The sequence below is a fragment of the Aricia agestis genome, chromosome 10 (assembly GCF_905147365.1).
Source record: "Aricia agestis chromosome 10, ilAriAges1.1, whole genome shotgun sequence".
NCBI classification, from domain to species: Eukaryota; Metazoa; Arthropoda; class Insecta; order Lepidoptera; family Lycaenidae; genus Aricia; species Aricia agestis.
In genome coordinates, this window is record NC_056415.1 from 15,597,716 (window position 1) to 15,614,565 (window position 16,850).

Consider the following 16,850-nt stretch of genomic DNA (forward strand, 5'->3'; position numbering starts at 1 on the left):
AGTTGCTTTCCATCAGGTGACCCGTTTGCTCGTTTGCCCCTTATTTCATTGAAAAAAAAATGAAAAGAAGCAACTCTCACACAACGTTGCAGCAAGCTTGAAATGCCAGCAAAACATCACAGTGCCTTAACCATTTAGGTAGGCTGTTTCATACAAAAGTATTGATTTTAAAAGTATTGATTGAAGAAGATTAGAGCTTACCTACTTCTTTTTTACTAGTCACGTATTTATTAAATGAAAACATTAACTTTAAAAAAAGCCCCCAAATGGCCTAAGCGCCACAAAATCCAGTGATACTGGCGTCCACTATAACTGTGTCAAATTGTCAATTTAATTAATAAGCCCAACTTTAGGACGAGTAACTAATGTCTATAGTATTTTTCTTATAAGGGATGACTTTAATGTTACACACATTGTACAGTTACCTCTAACAAAGAACAATAGTTAATTACAATTAGAGTTATAGCTTATACAGGGTGTAACAAAAATAAGTGATAAACTTTAGGGTGTGTACGTGTTCCTTGTACAGAGTTCACTGTGAAAGTAGCAGCGCTAAAAGACCAAATTTTTTTTTCACTTTTGTATGGGAAAACTCGTGACGCTCGGGCCCTTGCCCATACAAAAGTGAAAAAAATGTTTGGTCTTTCAGCGCTGCTACTTTCACAGTGAACTCTCTACAAGGAACACATACACACCCTAAAGTATTATCACTTATTTTTGTTACAACCTGTATATAAATTACTAGATGTTCAACGCGGCTTCGCCCGCGTAATTAAGGAATTTCATGGAAACCGTACATTTTTCCGCGTTGACGCATTCAATTATTGAATGCGCCAAAACAAAAATTCAATGAAAGAAGATGACGAATATTGAAGATGAAAGTGCACAGTGTGGACATAGCTATTTGGATATGATAAACGAATAATATGCCCTCTACACGTTCATAAGAGAGTGTTCTGAGTTGTATGTTTGGTTAATTAAAGATAGACTTGACAAAAAATAGTTTATTGTAACTTGCTTGTGCGAACAAAGAGAATGGAAAAGTGAATGACGAAATGACGAAGCAAATACGAAAATATTAACAATTCGTTAGATAGATGAAATATAAGCTTGTCGGTAGATAGAAATGTTAGCGTGCCGGTGGTTGTAAATTTATCATGTTGCTATTTAGTAATCGTAGGCGTTCGAACAGAGAGAATATTACGCAAAGGTCGGAGCAGAGGCATAGTAAAAGGAGGGGAAGTAAGTTATCTTCATACAAAGGCACCGCGCGCGGTTTGTATGTATCAATGCGTCGCCACGTACGGCACACAACAAAATCTCGGCGGTACCAGCCTAGTAAAACTGGCCGAGATTTTTAACCCCCGACAAAAAAGAGGGGTGTTATAAGTTTGACGTGTCTGTCTGTCTGTCTGTTTGTCTGTGTGTGTATCTGTCCGTGGCATCGTAGCATCCAAACAGGTGGACCGATTTTGATCTAGTTTTTTTTGTTTGAAAGCTGACATGATCGAGAGTGTTCTATTATTCATCATCATCAGCCTCCTCAGTGCTGGACAATCAGGGTTTATCTGGTTCATGAAAGGCCGTTAGCAACTTGCAGTCGTGTGATGGGTTTTATATTTCATTCTAGTAAGTATACACATAATAATGGAAATTTGACCTGGTGCTGCAGCATCACCTGGTAATCAATAGGATATCCAATTCCTTGCCAACTTAGAGCAGAGGTTTCGTGTTTGGGCTCATTTTAATTGCGACAACCAGTAAGAAGTAGATAAAGTATAAACAGTAAATATTTACATGTTGCTGCTGCAGCATCACCTGGATTCTATAGGAACCGAGCTTCGTATGAACCCAAAGTGGAGGTTTTATGTTTGGGCTCATATTAACGGCCTCATCGAAAAGGACATTGATAGATGGTAATCATGAGAATATGATTCTGTTGACAGGAATTATTCTGCACTATAACCAACACAAGTTTAAAAAGTATGAAATAAAATTTAAAAAATTTAAAAAAAACCCCCGCCAAAACAACTTTAAAAAGTAATGAAATAATATTTACTGCCTTTAAGTTCAAATAATTCCTAACTTGTGTAAAGTAATATTTTAGTCCATAATTGATGTTAAGGTGTGTCGGGGGACCGCTAATGTAGATGTTTGATTTCACATAACAAGTTTAAGGATCAATTCACAGCATCATCGCGATCATTCATTCTGAATCGAGATAGGTAACCAGCGACTTGGCGGTTGTAGGTTGTAGTTTACTTGGCGGTCCCCCGACACACCTTAACAACAATTATGGACATTACTTTTTAAAGTTGTTTTAACGGGGGTTTTTTTTTAATTTCTTAATTTAATTTTATTTCATACTTTTTTGTTGTGTGCCGTACGTGGCGACGCATTGATACTGTGGCGCACACATACAAGCCGCGCGCGGTGCCCTTGTATGAAGATAACTTACTTCCTCTCCCTTTACTATGGCAGATGCGCTACTAGCACATAGGTACAGTAATATCCGATCAAAAGCCGAAAATCAGAATAAATAAATAATAAATGACAGAAACGTTGTCAATCGTCAAACAAAACTTTGTTTACAGATCCATGACCCGGGCACAATGAGTTTCTAAAATACTAGAGTAGCAATGTCTTACAAAAGATTCTCAGAAATGCGTAACCACTTTTTTGTTCAAAAGACAATGTCAAGTCATATATTCGTTATGTCATTATGTATGTGAGATATGCCTGCAGGCATCTTCGAAGTGGCAACGCGTTGCTACCGTAAACTTCCAATCTAGTTACGTTAGTAGGTAACATAGAATATCATTGCCCGGGCACATGAAAATGATTGTTCTGTAGCGGGATTCAAGCCCGCGACCACTGTGCCACAGAGATACAGAGGACGTCAATTAAAATATTAAATTAGGATTGTTTGATTTTTATTCGCCATTCGGTCGTTGACCGTAATACACGGTCAAGGCAACATGCTTATAAATTATTTATCAATAATAATCATTCAATTCTAAACATTAATTATTCATTATTACCGTGGATTACAAAACAATGAAATTGGTTTTGATTAAATTAATGAGATCATCTTTGATGGAGAACAAAATTTCTTGAATAGGTAAGTCTAATTTTAAAATAAAAATAAATTTAATAAAAAATGTTGTCGGTCTCGCTTAAACTTAAGAACAGCTAAACTAATTTTGCTGGCATTTTAGTCCAGGGAAGGTGTTATGAAGTTCACCAGGTCGTCTGGACTCTAGTCCATATACCAAGTCGATACTATACTATACCAATATCATACTATAATATTAACGTGGAAGAGCCATGCTTCGGCACAAATGGGCCGGCTCGACCCGAGAAATGCCACGGGCTCACAGAAAACTGGCGCGAAACAGCGCCTGCGCTGTGTTTCGCCTCCCGCCTCCGGTAAGCTCATTCAGAGCTTACCGGAGGCGGGAGGCCCAATCCCCTACAATATTCTCTTCCCTACCCTCCCCTATTCTCTTCACTACCCTCCCCTACCCTATTATCTTATTCTGCACTCTTAAAAGGCCGGCAACGCACCTGCAGCTCTTCTGATGCGCCGAGTGTGCATGGGCAACGGAAGTTGCTTTCCATCAGGTGACTCGTTTGCTCGTTTTCCCCCTTATTTCATAAAAAAAAATCATAAATGCTAAAATGTGTCTGTCTGTCTGTATGTTCTCCTCTTTGCGCTCAAACTGCTGAACCGGTTTTGCTGAAATTTGGTATGTATGGAATTATGAGTCCCGGGAAAGGACATTGGATACTTTTTATCCTAGAAAAATGTACGGTTCCCGCGTGATAAACTTTTGGCGGAACGGGATTGCGGGTATCGTCTAGAATTAAATATTATATCCTAAAACTTCTAGAAAAGAATAAAATGTAACGTTTTCATTTTAGTCTTTAACATTTTCTAGAGCTCCATTTTAGGTCATTAGATAATAATTAATTTCATATTCATTCATAAACAACAGAACTACAAAAATATAATTACATCCAATTATGTACTATTTGTAGTAAGTATACAAAGCAATTTTGAATATTTTATAATAAATTGTCTGGAATAACTAAAATCAGACTTGCGGCATAAGGTTATAGATATTAGTGAATGCAGATTACACAATGACTACCGTATACCCATTACCCATAGTTGCAATAATTATAATTTATAATTGAACACATTCTATGTAAGTATCTAGCTAGGTAGATACTAGCCAGGCGATGAAGTAGGTAAATTACAAGGTTTATTCAAATTATAAGGGGAAAATCAGTAATTATTGCTCTTATATTATTGTAAAATTATTGTAAAATGTTAGTTGCCCGGTTCATCCACCCATATCTTCAATAAAAAAAACTCAAATAAAATTATACAATTTGACAACTGAAATTTTTATAATATAAACAAAACGTGACCTGAAACGAAAATGACCGAGCAGAAGACCGACACAACTAATAATAGTGTTGTGTATTTATCATAGTTGTTATTCCCCGCGTTCCATTTAGCGTTAAAAACTATCAAAACGCTCAAAATGCGTGCATTTTGAGCGTTTTGATCGTTTTGGTATATCAAAATATTGACAGAAACGTTTTCAAACATCGAACAAAACTTTTTGTTTACTGTCTGTGCTAGCTGGTGGTGCACCGAACAGTGTAGCGTGTAAACATTGTACCAATATATCCTATTTTATGTACAAATACCACAGAAATACTCTAAAATATGAAGATTCTACAAATGGAACAACAATGGAACAGCAAAAAATGGAAAGGGCGTAAGCGACAAAATGGTTTTTGTCGCGTAATTTAAAAACCATAAATACGTTTCATCTAAGCTTTTTATTTTTAATTCAAGTGTATGCTTGAACCAATTGATATACAAATTTTGGAAGCTTAAATCACTCTCCTCTGTTGGCAGAATAGGAATCCGTTTTTTTTTTACAAAGGTCTTTTTGATTGATTATTCTGTGTTATAAAAGTTGACCAAACTTTCTATGGGTAATTCAAGGACAAAGCCATGATAAATACTGACAATGAACTTTAATTTATTAGCTTTAGTCATTGCTGAGAAAAATCGATATCGCTACAGCCAAATTATCAAGGCGTCGCCTTAAATAGGTGAATCGGGGTACTGTACCAGTCAATCGTGAATTGTGATGGATCGCAGTATCGATCGCAAATGAACGTACGGCCGCCCTTAAACGACATTTAATCAAAAATTAAAATATCGCTTTCCATTGTACGCCTTATATGGAACTGTAACCTATATTCATCACGCCAGCAGGTAATGTAGGTGAATACGCCTTATCGTTTATTTTTATAAACGAAAAGTACAATAAATACTATAGAGATAAAGCCTGTCACGTTTTTTGGACCGTTGCGTACGAGTGCCAAATTTGGAACGCGGTAATACGAATTAAATTGTGCGCTAACGTACTTTTTGTCGTTGATATTTTTGCCTGCTACATTACGCTTAAGCCCTCCATTCACTGGCACCGTTCGGACTGATCGCAGACCGACCTCACTGGTAGACGAATTTTGTTACATTTAACAGAGAAACTCTGTCAGTATTTTTTGCCTACGCCTTTCTGCTGTGGTTTTGTGAAGTCTGTATTGCCGTTGTAGAATTCAGACACACAGAATTAATAAGATTTTTTATAATTTCCTCTTCGCAAAATAAGTAGATTAATGTAAATCCCGGAAAAATTTGACGGCTCTCGAGCAATTTTTCGTCGAAACGAAACTACTGAGAAAATAATACGAGTATCTTAGATACTAGATAATTAGGGTTCCGTACCCAAAGGGTAAAAACGGGACCCTATTACTAAGACTTGTTGTCTGTCCATCTGTCCGCCTGTATGTCTCCAGGCTGTAACTCAAGAACGGTATGAAATTTCATGGATTGTCTAATGTGTATATCTGTTGCCGCTATAACAACAAATACTAAAAACAAAATAAAATTAATATTTAAGGGGGGCTCCCATACAACAAACGTGATTTTTTTTTTGCCACAGAACAGGTAGGTACTTGAATTTTTCTCATAGTCCTTAATTATATCTTACTAGCTGTCCCGGTGAACTTCGTGTCACTTTAAAACCTTCCCTGGACTTCTACGAATATTTTAAGACTTTAAAATTACCCCAATCCGTTCAGCGGTTTTCGAGTTTTAGCGTTACTAACAAAATTGAAAATCCATTTTTATATATAGAGATATATTTAAACGAGCAATTCTTGTATATATTTAATTGGAATCTCGGAGTCGGCTCCAACGATTTTCATGAAATTTAGTATATAGGGGGTTTCGGGGGCGATAAATCGATCTAGCTAGGAATCATTTTATTCGTGTTTTATCGAATACCGAGCAAAGCTCGGTCATATAGCTAGTGTGTATTTAATAATAATATTAAAATGAAATAAAAAATTACGGGGGGCTCCCATACAAAAAACACAATGTTTGGCCTAATTTTGCTCTATAATGCTACGGAACCCTAGGTGCGCGAGTCCAACTCGCACTTGGCCGATTATATTATAAACGCGCTAATCTCAGGAACTACTGGTCTGATTTGAAAAATTCTTTCAGCGTTAGATAGTCCATTTATCGAGGAAGGCTATCGGCTAAATTATCACTCTAAGACCAATATAATAAGCAAAAATACAGAGGAAAATGAAGGAAAAACAGGGAAAATTATTTGAAGCCGAACTACTGGATGAATTTTTAAGTTACTTGGCACAGATGTAGAGTAGACCAAGTGAAGGGACGTAGGCTATTTTTGGCGGAAAATGTACGGTTTCCGTAAAATTCCTAATTTATGCGCCGCGCGAAACGTTTAGTAATAACATAAATTGGAGTACTTTTGATTCCAGTTAATACTCCACTTGTTATAAAAATGCGACAAAGAGTATTTTCGAATAAAATAGTATGACAAATCTTTTCGAGTTTCGCACAACTCCGTGGGTTTATTTGTCGAGCAGGTGGCTTGTTTAAAGTTTTTCTCTTTGTGTTAGAAAATCTAAAAATCCACTTCAAATTCCTTTTCACGCTTCCATACAATCAACATAGTAGGTATAAAAAAGTTTTTCCCTCTGTCTGTGGACTGCGGGGCTAAAATGGTCACATTTAGAAATTCCTCTCAATCAATTCAGCAAATGAATCAAAATAAATGAAGTTTTAAACGTGGGAGAGCCATGCTTCGGCACCAATGGGCCGGCTCGACCGGATAAATACCACGTTCTCACAGAAAACCGGCGTGAAACAGCGCTTGCGCTGTGTTTCGCCGAGTGAGTGAGTTTACCGGAGGCCCAATCCCCTAACCCCTACCCTATTCCCTTCCCTACCCTCAACTATTCCCTTCCCTTCCCTTCCCTACCCTCCCCTATTACCCTATTCCCTCTTAAAAGGCCGGCAACGCACTTACAGCTCTTCTGATGCTGCGAGTGTCCATGGGCGACGGAAGTTGCTTTCCATCAGGTGACCCGTTTCCTCGTTTGCCCCCTTATTTCATAAAAAAAAAGTAAAATTAGTACGAATTACTAGATATGAATTGCAAGCAGCGTGACCGTTTTGCGATTTAAAAAAAATGAATCATAATATTATGATTCTTATGATTCTTCAAAGCGACCATTTTGGCCCTGCTGTACTAATTAATAGGTACGCTTATATCTCCAGAAAGCTTGCTCCTTTTAGACTCTGTCCCTAGCCAACGAGTTTTCTTCTTCTTTAGAGAATTGCCGATGAAAATGTATGGAATTGACATGACATGAGTGAAATGTCGACTTCATATTAACGAAGTCAATTCCATACATTTTTGATCGTCAACTCTACAAAGAAGCGATAAAGAAAACGCGCGTGTTTTCTAGGAGCTCTATAGGCCTACTACGAAACCGTTTTGAGACTCAAACAAGGCTGAGAATGCCGCGTCCCGCTCTAACAACGTAATTTCTCGTTTGTTAGAGAAGGACGCGGCATTCTCTTACAATTGTTTGAGTCTCAAAACGATTTCGTGGTACGGCCCCTGTTGCGTTTTTGGTAAGTAGAGCTGGGATTCAAGACAGAGGTATATTATACGCATTTTTTAGGAGCCTACGGCTGCGATGGATCGAGAGAACTGGAAGACTTTGGGGGAGGCTTTTGCCCAGCAGTGGGACAGCATAGGGTCCTTATACGCATTTAATAAATGCATAAAATAGTATTTCTTAAACGGCTCAACAACATTTGCTGAGACGGCTAGTATAATAATATTATGTAAGGTGCACTCGGGGAATCGAGACAGTCGCGGTCATTGACTCCCTGTCAAATTAAAACTTGTAATTTTCCTACGAATAATAAAAACTAAGGAATCGTAACTCCCATACTATTGCCGTTTTAAATTTGGTTCCTTTTGATCTGTCATGTAACGTCAGCCTAGTACCGCTCAAGGTCACCTAAATATTGCAAATGTATTGAAATGTGTACCTAAGGTACACTTTTTTGACAAGTATTGTGGAGCATGTTTTTTGACAGAGTTACTTTTCCTTTATTCGTAGTAATTTTCTATATAAATCGCGAATGACAATGAAGTGTCAGATGTTCCTAGTCTAAGGGCGATATCGTATTTTGCATATTCGATGTAAACTAAATAGTTATGAAGCATATCACTTCGAAGTCATAAAATTAAGTTGGAGATTATTATTCTAAAGCTAAGTACTCACATACGGTTTTGCTCGATAGTTTTACTCCGAATCGAAGGAAACGACATATTTGACATATTTAATTCCATCGAGCCGGCTCGAAGCGAGCCTTCGAGCTGTCAGTTTTGTGGTCCACACGGTGGTTATTGCTCGATTTAGAGTAAAACTATCGAGCAAAACCGTATGTGAGTTCTTAGCATAATATGAGTTACCAAGAGGTTTTCCGATGAATCTGTTATAATCTGTGTCGTTATAAGAGGTAAATTTTTTCCTTATAATATATTCTAAATACAGTGCGAGCATTTTTAATTTAGCGCCTAGACTTAACAGGTCAATGACCGCTACCGCCTCGTTTCGCCGATTACAGTAAGTATATTAGATTTAAATAAAAACAATCTTAAATTTTGATAGTTATATCGCTAAAAGCCAGATAGCGGCTGAACCGATTTTGCTAATTGAAGTCTTGAATATTCGTGGAAGTGAGAAAATTTAGAAGTTAAGTGATACAAAGTTAACGGATCATCGAATAGCCACCATGTATGTACCTTCTGACTGAAACACTTCAAAAAAATACCTCAAAATCAGAAGTTGAATCTTTCAGATTCAACTTCTATGTGGTTCTTAATATCTGTAAAAGTAATTGGACTTCTGACTGAAACACTTTAAAAAAATACCTCAAAATCAGAAGTTGAATCTTTCGGATTCAACTTCTGTGTGGTTCTATCTGTAAAAGGAAAAGGAGAATACTTCCGGTGTATTTGTCCCTTACACAATACAGTCCTTAACTTTTAAAGTTCACAAACACTTTGATTAAGGACAATAAGACATACAAAACCACTTAACTAAGTAGTCAGTACTCAGTACTAGGTCAGATTTAATGTTTTACAACAAACAGATAATTATTGTTATTACTAGATGACGCCCGCAACTCCGTTGCGCCAAAATTCGTTATCGTTCGAGAACCGTACATTTTTCCGGGATAAAAAGTACCCTATGACTTCTAATTAAGTATTATTATAGTTAGCGATTTCAATTTTCTTTCTTTTTGTAGAAGTACAAATCTCACCAAATGAGGAGAAGAAGGCATGCATGTCAGAAAAAGTGTAGTAATTTTTTCGAGCGTACCTTTTCATTTGGAACTTTAATTGACAACAAGTAATAAAAATTTATTAACTGCAGGTCAAATAAGACGTCTAGACAATAACGTAAAATGTCGCCTTTGAATTGTACCTATACTATAAACTATTTATATATATTTTTTTTTATGAAATAAGGGGGCAAACGAGCAAACGGGTCACCTGATGGAAAGCAACTTCCGTCGCCCATGGACACTCGCAGCATCAGAAGAGCTGCGGGTGCGTTGCCGGCCTTTTAAGAGGGAATAGGGTAATAGGGGAAGGGTAGGGATGGGAAGGGGAGGGAATAGGGGAGGGTAGGGAAGGAAATAGGGTAGGGGATTGGGCCTCCGGTAAACTCACTCACTCGGCGAAACACAGCGCAAGCGCTGTTTCACGCCGGTTTTCTGTGAGAACGTGGTATTTCTCCGGTCGAGCAGGCCCATTCGTGCCGAAGCATGGCTCTCCCACGTATTGTAAATGTAAAAGTATTACTTGTACCATCTTTCTGTGTATAAGCATCTGCTGTTATACAGCAGATGCTTATGCTTACAGCTGTTTATTACCTCTGCGTTAAAATCGCCTTTCCATTTGCAATGGTAGTAGGAAGACAAACACTTCAGGAACATACCGAACCCACACTCCCACACTTTAGACCTTCAGCGCCCACAAGGGGGCGTTATCGCTCACTTTGGGTAAGGGAAGATATCGTGAGTTTCTCCAAAGTGAGATTTAAAAAATCGTCTTAAATTCATCAGATACGTGGGAGAGCCATGCTTCGGCACGAATGGGCCGGCTCGACCGGATAAATACCACGTTCTCACAGAAAAACGGCGTGAAATAGCGCTTGCGCTGTGTTTCGCCGAGTGAGTGAGTTTACCGGGGGCCCAATCCCTTAACCCCTACCCTATTTCCTTTCCTACCCTCAACTATTCCCTTCCCTTCCCTTCCCTACCCTTCCCTATTACCCTATTCCCTCTTAAAAGGCCGGCAACGCGCTTGCAGCTCTTCTGATGCTGCTAGTGTCCATGGGCGACGGAAGTTGCTTTCCATCAGATGACCCGTTTGCTCGTTTGCCCCCTTATTTCATAAAAAAAATGCAATTTATGGAAGTTCCATTACAGAAGTCATTAAAAAATAACTATTATAATAATATTATCATTTATCATACCGACTAGAGGCTAGGTACAATAAAAATTATCTTGTAAACTTATATCCTACATTAATAGATTTTATGTACGTGTTTACTTGGGTTCTTTTTAGAGTTCCATAGTCAACAAGGAACCCTTACAGGCTCTGTCCATCCGTGTGTCCGTCTGTCCGTCTATCTGTCCGTCTGTCTGTCTGTCTGTCCGTCTGTCTATCCGCGGTTTTGCTCAGTGACTATAGTAATGTAATGATGTAATTCGGCATGAATGCACAATATATTAATGATGCCGACAAAATGGTACATAAAATCTTTAATTTTTTTATGGTACCTCCCCTACACATCAAGCGGGGATTTTTTTTCGCGTCCACCCCATCGTATTAGGTGTCGGTGGATAGGTTTTTTTTTAAATATTATGAGTATTCAAAGATCATTTTCCAATTTAGGTACTTATCCATATTTTGTGAAATATTAAGTTTTGAAATGGAAAAAATCGGTAGAGCCCATTGTCCCCCTTCTACCAGCTAAACGGTTGCTTCTGAAAATGTGAAAAAAATCACGGGAGTAGGAAATATGATGAATTTAAAAGAAAAACTATCACGGCTAAGAAGACTTTATAAGTTATTGAGTAATAGTCGAAGTATAATAATCCTTTATACTTCGACGAATACATTTTTTAGTTAATACTTTTCGTTCAAATCCACCACCACTAACACCATCATCTCAGTTTTGTTCAAAACGAAACTGAGATGAAAAACACTTCATAAAAATACGTTCATTAAGGATACAAAAATTATCGAAATCTCGCGGTACTAGTTACTACGGAACCCTATATTGCGCTCAACACGCACTTGGCCCAATTTTTTTTTTTTTGTGTTAATGATAGAGGAGGGGAGGGTGCTATTTTTGTAGTCACTCGAGCGTCATGAAGACTTAGTAAGTTTTGTACATTAGATAAAACTGATTAAAAAATAATAAGAGCGTTTTTTATTTTAGTGGTGGGTTCAGAAACTGCAGCCATTTTAAAGTTTTGAAAAAGAAAATTTAATTCAGAAAATTGCTTATTTAAGTCAGTTATAAATATATTTTAGACAGCAAGGACAAAGTGCAAAATAAAATATCTGCGAAGCTTAGTTAGGAAAATATTATGAAGCTTTATTATATTTTAAAATGTACCTACAGGCTTGCCAAACATTTGAATCGTCAGTGCTTTATATGGAAGCTTTTTTGGGGTTTACTAAACATCCAGTATCTTAATCTGACAGATCCGATGACATTTCAATGTAAAAAAAATAATTAACCCACCACATGAGAAATCTGATTTCTATACCATGATAACTAGACACGTCATGTCGGAAGCTATACAAGCTATACAAGCTTTGACACGCTGGAGCTACTCCCGAAATCCCCTCTTCCCCTCCCCAACTATAAGTATTTAGTATCAAATATTTAAAAGAGTCGTAATAGTCTAGACTAATTTCTCGACAATATTTAAAAACAAAAAATAAAAGTTTAATATATTTTTTAAACCAATTAACTTCTTAAAAACACAATTAAGTAAAGACCATAAAAAATTCAACTACAAAAGTTATATTATTTACTGACGACGTAGACTATAACAATGTTGATTAATTATTATAATTTACTTATTAGTTATTAAGGAGAATACTAAAAAAACCCACTGGAGCGAACAGATACAATATGATATTGCCACTTGTAGTATAAAAATAAGATGAGCTACATATACAAAAAAGAATATTAAATTAAATTGACATAGAGGCAGTATTTAATTATTTATCAGTTTTAAAAGGAAGAATTTGAACTAATATCTGCTTAGAATAAGCTTCTGAGTAATCAGTAATCACTGTAGATATTTTTATTTGTTAGGGATTTTAAAATCATTATAATAAATAAAATGTATAATAGGTACAAGTTGTTTTTAGTCGGTGTTTTAGTATAAATTATAATCGCTTATCAATTAACATAATAGCATAGTGTAAACTGTAAAGTATAATAGAACCTTAGTATGCAATTATGTCTCATGTTATAATTACGATCACTACACGATAATCGTAATAGTTACATATTCAAGGAGTTCTACATACGCAATAATTATTTTTAAAAGATAATAATATAAATTACTTACAACTTTTTATCTCCTTGAATTCGGCCCCTTTTCACTTATCACTCACAGAATTTAAATTAAGTCACGTCACTATTATTCATTTTTCGCGCTCGCAAACTTTTCGAATTTCGAACGAGCGTTTTTGTCAGACAGGCGCGCGCTTCGACGTCCGCTGTCAAATGGCGCGTTCCCGCGCTCTGTCGGAAATACTTCCGTTCATCCCGAGAATTCGCGATGTTTGGGACTCATTTCATTGCTAAACAAAAAAATTGTTAGGCTAATTTCAATATGCTTTTCATATTAGGGTTTTATAAGGTTCTGTAATCAACCAAGTTTTGTTGATTACAGAACCCTAAAACGGAACCCTAACTAGCTGATTTTTTGTATATTGGTAGGTTAATAGTTATACAGGGTGTAACAAAAATAAGTGAAGTATTACTATATATATTAATAAGTGATAATACTTTAGTATAAGTACATACTAAAGTATTATCACTTATTTTTGTTACACCCTGTATAATTTAAAATTAACCTTGTCCTACAAATAAAATAATCCATATTTTAGGACCATCAAGTCAAAGTATGAAATCCTTTCTATCTCTGTTAGCTAGTTAGCTACCACTTTCGAGATTTTTCAAAAATAAAAATGTTGTTTGTCTTATCAAAATGTAGCTACTCACAAAAAATTTGCTTGTTAGTAATCACAAAAAAAAAGTTCTAGGGCTCTATTATTAGGTAAACATTAATAATAATTGCAGAATACCCTAAAATTTAATAAGTATTTAAAACAATAATGTATTATTATGTTATGACAATGATGAAAAACTCAAAACAGATATGTTACTACCGCGTGCGTTGTGAAGATTCAAATACGGCCCAATTGGGCCGTCTGTTGTTTAGTCTGCATCGAGCGCAGTCACGAACGTGTCGCATCTTGTTTTACCTAAATAAATTGAAAATGACGTCGTGCGTGTTTCGAAAATGTACCAATTATGACTCGAAAGTAAATTAAACACATGGAATCTCTTACCACATGTCTTGATTGCAATAAATACCTCGATTATTTACATTTTCAATTTTTTTTTCGAACAATCTGGAAAAAAACGAATTTTCGTCATAGCTCAGGCGAAGAAAGACACAGCGATACGATTCGACGTTTAAAAATAGAAATGTCTCTTTTATGTAAATGGTTTTTCATATCTTTTGTTTCACTTAGGTATCTGTCAAATGTGTCAATGTTTGCAATTTTGAATTTGAAAATTGTTCGGAAGAGATTTAAGCCGGAAAATAGTATGGACGTATCGCGCGGCCAAACTCTATAAACCCTAACTCCAACAAATTCTACATATCAGTAAGTATGTATGGCTTCGCTGTTTCGCTACCGTCGTGGAGGTGAGGCGCATATTAAGTTTCTGATCTGAAGTAAGTAACAAAACAGCCAAGCCATACATACTTACTGATATGTAAAATTTGTTGGAGTTAGGGTTTATAGAGTTTGGCCGCGTAGATTTAGAAGCTTGTCTCTACATTAGATCTGATGTCTTTTTCACAGGGCAAACCTTTTGTGGTCGTCGAGGTTACATTTTACATGATATGTTTTTGGTGGGATTTCAGTCCTTTTTATAAGTTGCTACTTGCTAGGCAGTCTTTTTAACGATTTTTTTTTATTTTTTTATTAAGAGGTTTTTAGTTAATGTCCATCCCGTGTAAACTTACATGTCCTAATTCATAAAATTGGTGAAAGTCTCATTTAAACTTCCATTACCTCATTCCCCTACTAAACTTATTTTACGCAAAAGCTTCTATTTATTAAATAGAATTCTTTGATTTTACGGCGTATAACCAAATTTCGGCGTTTTTGGATATCAATTAAATCTAAAGTATTAGAGCTATTCAATTGAGACTTTGTATGTTTAATAAGGTACATCGGAAACCAATTCATTGAGGGTCAACTTCCCCCCCCCCCCCCCCCCCCCACCATTTTAGGGTATGGGGGCGAAAATTACAAGATTTTTTGTTTTTAGTAGAGTCTCCAGATTTTACCATTATTTTATTTATTACGACATAGTCACAGATAACAGAATAATAGAATACAATAATACATTATATAAATAAATACCATAATACATTATATTCCTAAAATTCTACAACATTCTGCTACTACAACGCTCTAAGTAAGGCTTCAGCTTCAGCCTCAAAATCAGCGGGCAGCGAGGCGGGAGCGGTGGCGGCACGTCACAATGTAACTTTTATACATGTATGACGCACAATATTCCAAGGCTCTAAATGAATGTGTCAATGGGCGCTGCTGGTAAAGGGGAACTGTCAAAAATGACGTTTTTGTATGATCGTTCATAAACAGCCTTGTCAAACTGTATGTAATATATTGTATAATGTATAACTAATAACTACATTGGAATACGCCACCGCCGCGCCGCTCCCGCCCCACTGCCCGCTTGTTTGGAGACTGAAGCCTTATTTCGAATTAAGCATTTCTGTCACAGATCGTCGGAACAGGCTCAATTACGGAATTGTAGAAATCCGAAATGATCGATAACACTGACAAGCTCGTATCCGGTCAATTAAACGATTTATTTTTAAAAATCGTCACGAATTTGCCCCCGGGCTGATCGGGTTTGACCATTAACCTATTTCTTTTTGCTCTCTTTTGTGCCAAATTGTGTTTCTCGCCATTATACTAGCATTCCCAACAGTCGGTTCATTAATCCCAATATCTATATTATCCATACTAATATTAAATAATATTATAAATGCCAAATTGTGTCTATCTGTCTGTCTGTTACCTCTTCCGCTGTTTTTACTCGGTTTACGATCTCTTCCTAAACCGCTGAACCGATTATGCTGAAATTTGGTACGGAGATACTTGGATTTCAGTTTCCGGGATAAAAAGGATACTTTTGGTCCCGAAAAAATATACGTTTCAGTTTGAATTTTGAAACAACGGAATTGCAGGCGTCATAATAAAGTAGTTATATCTATTGTACATAATGTATAGATATGATATATTTATGTGCCTTAATTTAATGATTGGCCCCCTTACTAATAAATGCTGTATAAGCTTTGAATAGTTATACAGTGTTTGGTCTTCTTCAATCCAATTAAAAATGTCACTTGTGTGACAGGAACAAAACACTGTATAACTTTTATTTATCTTATTGGGATTAATAAATCGACTTCCAGAAAAGGAGGAGCTTCTATGTTTGGCTGTGGGTATTATTTTCTATTATGAACATCAACTGCCAACTACTCTTGCCTCAACAAAATAATAAAGAACTCTCTTATTGTGTTGAAATAAATATAGGTACCTATATAATATATTATAATGTTTTTGGCAAAGCCGAGTACTTTTTTTAGCTCTTAATATGTAGTGTAGAATGTAGATAATGATATTAAAACACTAGTAAAACAATTTTTCATGCACTTTTTCAACTATTAAGAATTTTAATACATAACAATATTTATAAAATAGTTTCGAAATAAATCATCATTGGATGTAGTTAGAGTAGGTAGTTAAAACAAAATATAATCAATGATATTAGAGTTAGAGAACTTTTTATGTAGTAGATAATTAAATATAAAGGTTTAGATCATTTAAATACAAAAATAAAAACAGAATATTTGACTAGCAAAAATCTTCCACAATATCGTTTAACATAAACAGAAGGTATACAGTTTCGCATCATAAAAATGATTATTAAATTACATTATGGTTTACGAGTCAGTGGCTCTAACAGAACAACAAAATATTCTATTTTTT

At 36.1% G+C, this 16,850-nt stretch overlaps 1 protein-coding gene across 1 annotated transcript in view; it reads right to left on the bottom strand.

Moving 5' to 3' along the window:
• Window positions 1-13,227, bottom strand: part of LOC121731245 (cardioacceleratory peptide receptor-like) — a 143,806-nt gene extending 130,579 nt beyond the window's left edge. Inside the window, exon 1 of the mRNA XM_042120601.1 lies at window positions 13,094-13,227. The gene's annotated coding sequence lies outside the window, so the exon portion shown is untranslated. The remainder of the gene's footprint in view (window positions 1-13,093) is intronic.
• Window positions 13,228-16,850: the final 3,623 nt, after the last annotated feature.